The 8,007-nt window shown below is 38.4% G+C and overlaps 1 pseudogene; it reads right to left on the reverse strand.

Moving 5' to 3' along the window:
• Nucleotides 1–6,576: 6,576 nt before the first annotated feature.
• On the reverse strand, nt 6,577–6,671 carry LOC122737740 (annotated as a pseudogene).
• Between the last annotated feature and the right edge of the window lie 1,336 nt (nt 6,672–8,007).

Here is an 8,007-nt window from a genome sequence, read left to right on the forward strand (position 1 = left end):
AAAATAAAATTTAAAAACTCTTCAAATACTTGAACATATTGATTTTTTCACACACTAACAAAGACACAAACATGCATGCACCCACACACATATCTTACTCTTCTCTTTTCCCAACTAATAATCCCCAGTTCAATCAGCTAAACTTCCTAAGACAGAATTCAAATGGTAAAACTTATCTGAATATTCCTTATTAGTGTCCCTCTGAAATGTGGAACCAGGTACTGAACCTTATTCTGCATGAAATCTGATGAAAATCAATCACCTCCTTTTTTGAGGAAAATATGTCTCTCAGACCAACACTGCATTATTTCTTTTTTGACTATCACATCTTACTGCCAACTTGTATTGAGCTTGCTGTTCACTGAAGCCTGAGATCTTTTCCAGAAAAAAATCAAACTATGTCTTGCTTATCTTGTATATATGATGTTGATTGTTTTTGCACCCATGTCAAGGACTTTACATTCATCCTTACTCAATTACCTTATCTTGGATTCAACATGGGCTCTATCTAGCTAAGTACATTTTGAACCCTGATTATTAAATCCGGTATGTAAAGAATCCTTTCTATATCTGTGCCATCTGAAAATTTAATAAACATACCATCTATGCCTTTTCCAAGTCATCAGTAAATATATTTAACAGCAAAAAGCCAAGAATAGATATCTGGGGTCTTCCAATACAGACCTCCAGATATGGTGGCATTGAACCACTGACAACTGCTCTTTGAGTCCAATCATTAGCATTGAAACCATATAACTCTACTATTATTTAATTCCTGTCTCTTAATCTCCATAAGAAAAATTTCCTAAAATCTAGGTAAACAATGTATGAGACAGAAAGATGGGCTGAGGTTTTTTTCCAGCCAACAGCAGATGGAAGTGGGGCATGATGGGCTGAGAACAGAGTCCAACCCCATGATCACACTGACACAGACCTCAGACAAGCTGCACACAAGAGGAACTTAGACCCAAGCCTCTGAAAAAGCTGCAGGCAGCACCAGCATCTTCTGCAACAAAGCTTAAGGTCTAGTGAGAGAGCTGAATGGCTGGATGAGGGGGTTGGGGGGAATGTGAAAAATACAGGGGTGTCTGTGAAGCCTAAGGAGGAATTCAACTGTCCCACCCCAAAAGGAAACCCGGAAGAAATCTTGAGCAGCAGGAAGCCCAGGTGGGGAAGGGTGCACCGGCTCCTAGAAGCTAAGAACCACAGCTCAGAAAGCTTTGCTCATTGGTTAATTAGTAAGTTGGATTGAGGTGATCTTTGGAACAGAGAACAGGCTAGGTGAGAGAAAAACCTGCCTTCCCTTAAACCAAAACATCTGGGACCCTCTGAAGCTTGGAACACTGTAGCTTGGAAGTAGAACTCCACTGTAAGAGGGAGTTAAAAGTTCAGTAAAATACAGTAAGATGAGCAAGCAAAGAAAGTTGGAACTATAGAAAGTTTCTTCAGAAACAAGGAAGATCTAGGTGCACCCTCAGAAGAGCATAACAACCTCAGGGCCCCTACATCCAAAGCTTCCAAGAAAAATATGAATTGGTCTCAGGCAATGGAACATTCAAAAGGGACTTTGAAGAGAAAGTGGGATGACAATCATTGGACTACCTGAAAACTATGATCAGAATAAGAGTTTGGACTGCATCTTCCAAGAGATTGTCAGGGAAAACTACCCTGATATTCTAGAAGCAGAAGGTAAAATAGAAATTAAAAGACTCCACTGATCACCTCCTCAAAGAGATCCAAAAAGGAAAACTTTCAGGAATATTATAGCCAAATTCCAGAGCTCCCATGTCAAGGAAAAAATATTGCAAGCAGCAAGAAAAAAGGAATTCAAATACTGTGGAGCTACAACAAGGATAAAGCAAGAACTAGCAGCTTCTACATTAAAGGAACAAAGGGCATGGAATATGATATTCCAGAGGGCAAAGGAACTGGGACTACAGCCAAGAATCACATACCCAGCAAAATTGTATATAATAATTCAGAGGAAAAAATGGGACTTCAATGAAAAAGAGGACTTTCAGGCATTTGTGATGAAAAGACCTGAACTGAAGAGAACATTTGACTTTCAAATACAAGACCCTGGAGAAGCATAAAAAGGTAAACAGGGAAAAGAATCCATGATGTATATCAAAATATTAGCCTGTTTATATTCCTACATAGGAAGATAATACTTATGATTCATAAGATCTTTCTCAATATTAGGGCAGCTGAAAGTAATATACTTAGACAGAGGGCAAAGGTGTGAATTGAATATGTAGGTATGATATCTGTAAAGCATTTATTTTTTTATCCTTGTTCTTTGTGGGACAAGCAGTGTGAGGTGTCTTATGTCTGGTGACAGATTTGGGCTCAGGGCCTCCTAGCTTCAGGGCTGGTGCTTTGTCCACTGTGCTACCTAGTTAATCCATGGTGACATCTTTAAAATAGTGTTGAGGGGTAGGAGGAATGCACTGTGGGAAAGGGAAGGGTTGAGGTGGACTGGGGAGAGGTGTCTCACATGAAAGAAATAAGAAAAAATCTTATGAAGGGGAGGGGGAAAAGGGGAAGGAGTGGGGGAGTGAGTGAACCTTACTATCATCAGAATTGGCATAAAGAAGGAATAACATACATACTCAAGTGGGTATAGTAATATATTTTTGCTCTGAGGGAAAGTGGCAGGGGAAGGAGATAAGGGGGGAAAGAGGGAAAGGAGGGAAAGGCAGATTGAGGGAGGGAGCATTAAAAAACAAAACACTTTCAAGGAAGGTGAAAATGTTCTGCATTACTGCACATGTATGATTTATATTGAATTGTTTGATTTCCTAGGGAGGATTGAGGAGGGAGGGAGGAAGAAAAACTTAGAACACAGAATTAGCTCAAAGACCTTAATCTCATCAGTGGGCTCAAGGAAGGAATAACTTACACACCCAATTGGGAGGAGTAATCTATTTAACCCTACAGGAAAGTAGGAAGGGAAGAGGATAAGGAGGGCAGAGTGAAAGAAGGGAGGGTAGAGTGGGGAAGGGGGAATCAGAAGTAAAACACTTTTGAGGAGGAATAGGATGAAAGAAGATCGAAAATAGAATAAATATCATGGGAAGGGAATAGGATGGAGGGAAATAGTTACGATGATTGACTATAATGGCAAATACCTACTCTGCTGGGCTATTTTGAAGAAAATTCTTTGTCGAGGTTAAGGTACTACATAAAAGTTATGATGAACAGGATTTTATCAGAAAAACTTGGAAAGACCTACATGAACTGAAGCTGAGTGAAATGTACTGTATACAAAATAACAGCAATAGTATAAGTTGATTTGCTGGGAAGCACATGGTTACTTTCAGCAAAGCAATGATCCACTATAACTCTGAAGGACTTAGGAAAATTGCAGTCCATCTACAGAGAAAGAACTGATAGTATCTGAAAACAGATTGAAACTCATTTTTTGACAATTCCTTAATGTGAAGTTTGTTTTTTATCTATTTTCTCTCACAACCTAGCTAATATGGATATGTTTTCGATGACTACTCATGTATAACATATATTGAATTGCTTGAGTTCCGGGGGGTAGGGTGTGGGAAGGGAGGGAGGAAGAGAAAATGGAACACAAAGCTTTACAAAATTGATGTAAAAAAAGTATGAATCATTCTCTTAATCTGCTTTCTGAATAATCTTATCAAAACATTTGATCCAGTGTAAGATGTTTTTGATAAAGCCATGATAGATCTTTGTAATCATAACTTCCATTTCTGGATATTTTCTGATCATCTATTTAGTGTTTAATTCTAGAATTTTCTCAGGAATTGAATTCAAGATTACTGGTATAGATTTTGCTTTTTCTGTTTTCTTAACCTTTTAAAAATATAGGAAATTTATGATGTTGGAGGCAGTAGCAAGGAAAGAGAGTATGACAGGCATGGGGACAGCCAATGAAAGTGAATGGAGTCTGGAGTCTGATGGTTAAGTGCAAGGAACAGCAACAAAAAAAAATCACCAGTCACAACCACTCCAAAAACTACAAAGAAAGCCATAAGACAATTCCTGTAGTGACAGAACGCACAAAAAGATGGTCTGGGACAATTTTCCAGCCAAAGATGGCTTAGAAGTTTGGCAGGACCAAAAAAGAAAGAAAGAAAGAAAGATAAGAAGGAAGCAAGCAAGGAAGGAAGGATGGAAGAAAGAAAGAGAAAGAAAGAAAGAAAGAAAGAAAGAAAGAAAGAAAGAAAGAAAGAAAGAAAGAAAGAAAGAAAGAAAGAAAGGGGCAGCCAGATGGAGCAGTGGATAAAGTACATGCCCTGGATTCAGGAGGACCTGACTTCAAATCTGGCCCCAGACATGACACTTACTAGCTGTGTGACCCTGGGCGAGTCACTTAACGCCAATTTCCTCACCAAAAAAAAAAAAATGAAAGAAAGAAAGAGGTTTGGCAGGAGGGATCTGCTGTAATGGGGTGAGAGTAGATCACAATCCCAAGGTCGTGCTGACACACATCCAGCCCCAGGAAGGCTGCACCAGAAAAATTTATCCCTGGAACCTCCATATACACTGCAGCATCAGCATCATCTAGAATTAAGTACACGGTCTGGTGAGAGGGCTGAGTGGTTGGCTGGATTGATAATACAGGGGTTTCTGCTGGAGCTGAGGCAGAATTCAGTTGTTCTACCCCAGTGTTGAACCAGAAAGAAATCTTGAATGGTGGCAGCTCAGATGGAGGAGTAGTGCAGGATTGCTGTAGCTATAAAGTAAGAGAAGTAGAGGAAAAACTGGAGAAAGAAAGGAGAGTGATGCAGGACAGTCATGAGAAAAGAAAGTCAACAGCTTGAAAAGCCAAATGGAAAAGCTCTCTGAAGAAAATTATAGAAATAATAGCCTAAGAATTAGGATTGAGGGGGCAGCTAGGTGGCACAGTGGATAGAGCACTGGCCCTGAATTCAGGAGGACCTGAGTTCAAATCCAGTCTCAGATACTTGATACCTACTAGCTGTGTGACCTTGGGCAAGTCTCTTAACCCTCATTGCCCTGAAAAAAAAAAGAATTAGGATTAAACAAATGGAAGCTAGTGACTTTATGAGAAACCAAGACACAATAAAACAAATTCAAATGAATAAAAAATAGAGGGCAATGTGAAATATCTTCTCGAAAAAACTGCTAACCTGAAAAATAGTTCCAGGAGAGATAATCTGAAAATTATTGGACTACCTGAAAACCATAATCATCGAAAGAGCTTAGATATCATATTCCATGAGATTGTTGGGGAAAATTGCCCTGATATTCTAGAAGCAGATGGTAAAATAGAAATTGAAAGAATCCATCAATCACGTCCTGAAAGAGATCCCTAAAGGAAAACTTACAGGAATATTATAGCCAAATTCTAGAGCTCCCAGGTCATGGAGAAAATACTGCATGCATCCACTAAGAAACAATTCAAGAAATGTAAAGCCACAATCAGGATAGCACAGGATCTAGCAACTTCTACATTAAAGGAACTGAGGACATGAAATATGATATTCTGGAGGGCAAAGTAATTGGAATTACAACTAAGAATCACCTACCCAGCAAAACTGCATACATTATTTCAGGAAAGAAAATGAGATTTCAATGAAAAAGAGGACCTTCAGGTGTTTGTAATGAAAAGATTTGAACTGCATAGAAAATTTGCCTTTCAAATGCAAGATCCTAGAGAAGCATTAAAAGGTAAATAGTAAAAGAAATGAAAACATGAGGGATGTTAAAATGTTAAACTGTTTCCATTCCTACTAGGGAAGATGATATATCTAACTCATTAGAACTTTCTCAGTATCAGGGCAGATGAAAGGAATACATTTAGAAATAGGGCACAGCTAGGAACTGATTTTGAAGGGATATCTGTAAAGCATTTATTTTTTGTTCATAATTTTTTTTTGTGGGTCAATCAGGGTTGGGTGGCATCCCTGGGGTCAGGGGCTTGGTGAGTGTCTTGAGTCTGGGGCTGGATTTGGGCTCAGGTCTTCCTGGGTCTAGGGCAGGTGCTTTGTCCACTGTGTCACCTTACTGCTCCATGATGACATCTTTAGGGTAAAATGGAATGGAGAGAGGATTGCATTGGGGGAAGGGGAAGGAAAGGGGTAGAATGGGGTGAAATATAACATGAAAGAAGCAGGAAAGGGCTTATGGAATGCAGGGAGAGATGAGGAAGGAGTGGGATTGTGAATGAACCTTACACCCATCAGAAGACGTTAATCTCATAAGAGTTGGCTCAAGGAGGGAATAACATACACACTCAATTGGGTGGAGTAACCTATATTACCCTGCAGGAATATAGGAGGGGAATGGGATAAATTAGTAGGGGTAAAAGAGAGGAGGGCAGAGTGGGGAAAGAGGCAGTCAGAAGCAAAATACTTTTGAGGAGGGATTGGATAAAAGAAGATAGAAAATACAGTAAATATCATGTGGAGGGAATAGGATGGAAGGACACAGTTAACAATAGTTGACCATTGCACAATATTTGCTTACACTATGTACAATGTTCTCCTGGTTCTGCTCACTTTACTTTGAAACAATTCATGTAAGTCTTTCCAAATTTTTCTGAAAGCATTTTTCTCATCATTCTTAGAGCACAATAGTATTTCATCACAATCATATACCCCAAGTCTTCCATGCTAATCTTCTCTGTATCATTTCAATTTTAGCCTATGTGCTGCCAAGGCAAGCACCCCATAAACATGTCTTGATGTACAATGTTACCCTATGCTCTATATTTATGCTGTTTCTTTTAAACATGGTTCAAAATGATAATTTGGTCATGGAATCCATTGTACCAAATCTCAGTAATACCTATGAGCTCAAATTTGTCTCCTTGCATTAGAACTTATATTTCCTTCTCATTGTTGCTTCAACTCTGGGAATTCATGTAGAAATAATGGATTGTACTACTAGCTTCTTTCATGGATTTTGTCTCCTCTAAATTTCTGGGTATGTTAATGACTATTCTTCTCGATAGTCATTCTTTGTTTTCTAACTTGGGTTATATATATATAGCTGTCTTCCTCTGACTTCAGGTTCTTAAGTTCAAAATCCTTTTGATTTGATTTGGAAGATACCCAACAAATACAATATTACCAGGTTTGATAGGGATGCTCTATCTCTGTTCAGTAATCTCTTTTTCTTATATTTTGTTACTACCAGAGAACCCAAGTCTCACTCTCAGATATAACCAACTTAGATAGCTATTCCTTTCCCAAATTATTTTTTTCTTCTTCATTCCTTGCCTTCAATGGATAACAGTAAAGAAAGCACAACCTATGCCCCTGGTCTTCAATTTTATGTTGGAAATTCATAATTGTTGGAAAGACTTTTTTAGGTTCCTACTAAAACTGTGATTTCTCATGTGAATCATAAGAAATGGGTAGATATGATTTATTTTGATATGTTTTGGATGGTTCTCTGTGATGTAGTCAATATGCCTGCTCTGGAGTTACAACATATTTCTCTACTCTTGTTAGAAAATTGACAAAATTTTGTTTCAGTACCCTCAGCAGAGAATCAGCTACTGTTTATGATGATAAAATTTAAATGGTTGTGTAGTTAATGCTCTTTACTAGTCCCAAAAGCCAATTCATACAAAATGGACACAGGTTTGTTTCCAAATTCTTTCTTAAACATATATTCATTAAGCATAAAGTGTTAGTGTAAAATGGGCAACACAACATGTACCTAATGATATAAATGAGATTATTTTATCCTTCCTTTGGACCTGCAGCAAGAAATGCCATTGTCAAGTTTGCATGGCTACCTTTCCCTTAAAAACTGGTTCTATCCAGGGAGGTGACCTGTTAAGGCAATTCAATTTCATATTAGCATCAATCCACTTTTACCATCTTTCCCCCCACATTGCAACATCTCCAAGCTCCAGGAGAATTCCCCAGCTTCCTAATAATTTTGTGGGACTAGTACAATGCCCTTGGAGAAGTATAAAATAAAAACAAAACCCAAGATTCTACAGACCACACTGGTAGACTTGAATAGGTCTCTAGGCACACATTTTTACTA

Source organism: Dromiciops gliroides, chromosome 1 (genome assembly GCF_019393635.1).
Source record: "Dromiciops gliroides isolate mDroGli1 chromosome 1, mDroGli1.pri, whole genome shotgun sequence".
NCBI lineage: Eukaryota > Metazoa > Chordata > Mammalia > Microbiotheria > Microbiotheriidae > Dromiciops > Dromiciops gliroides.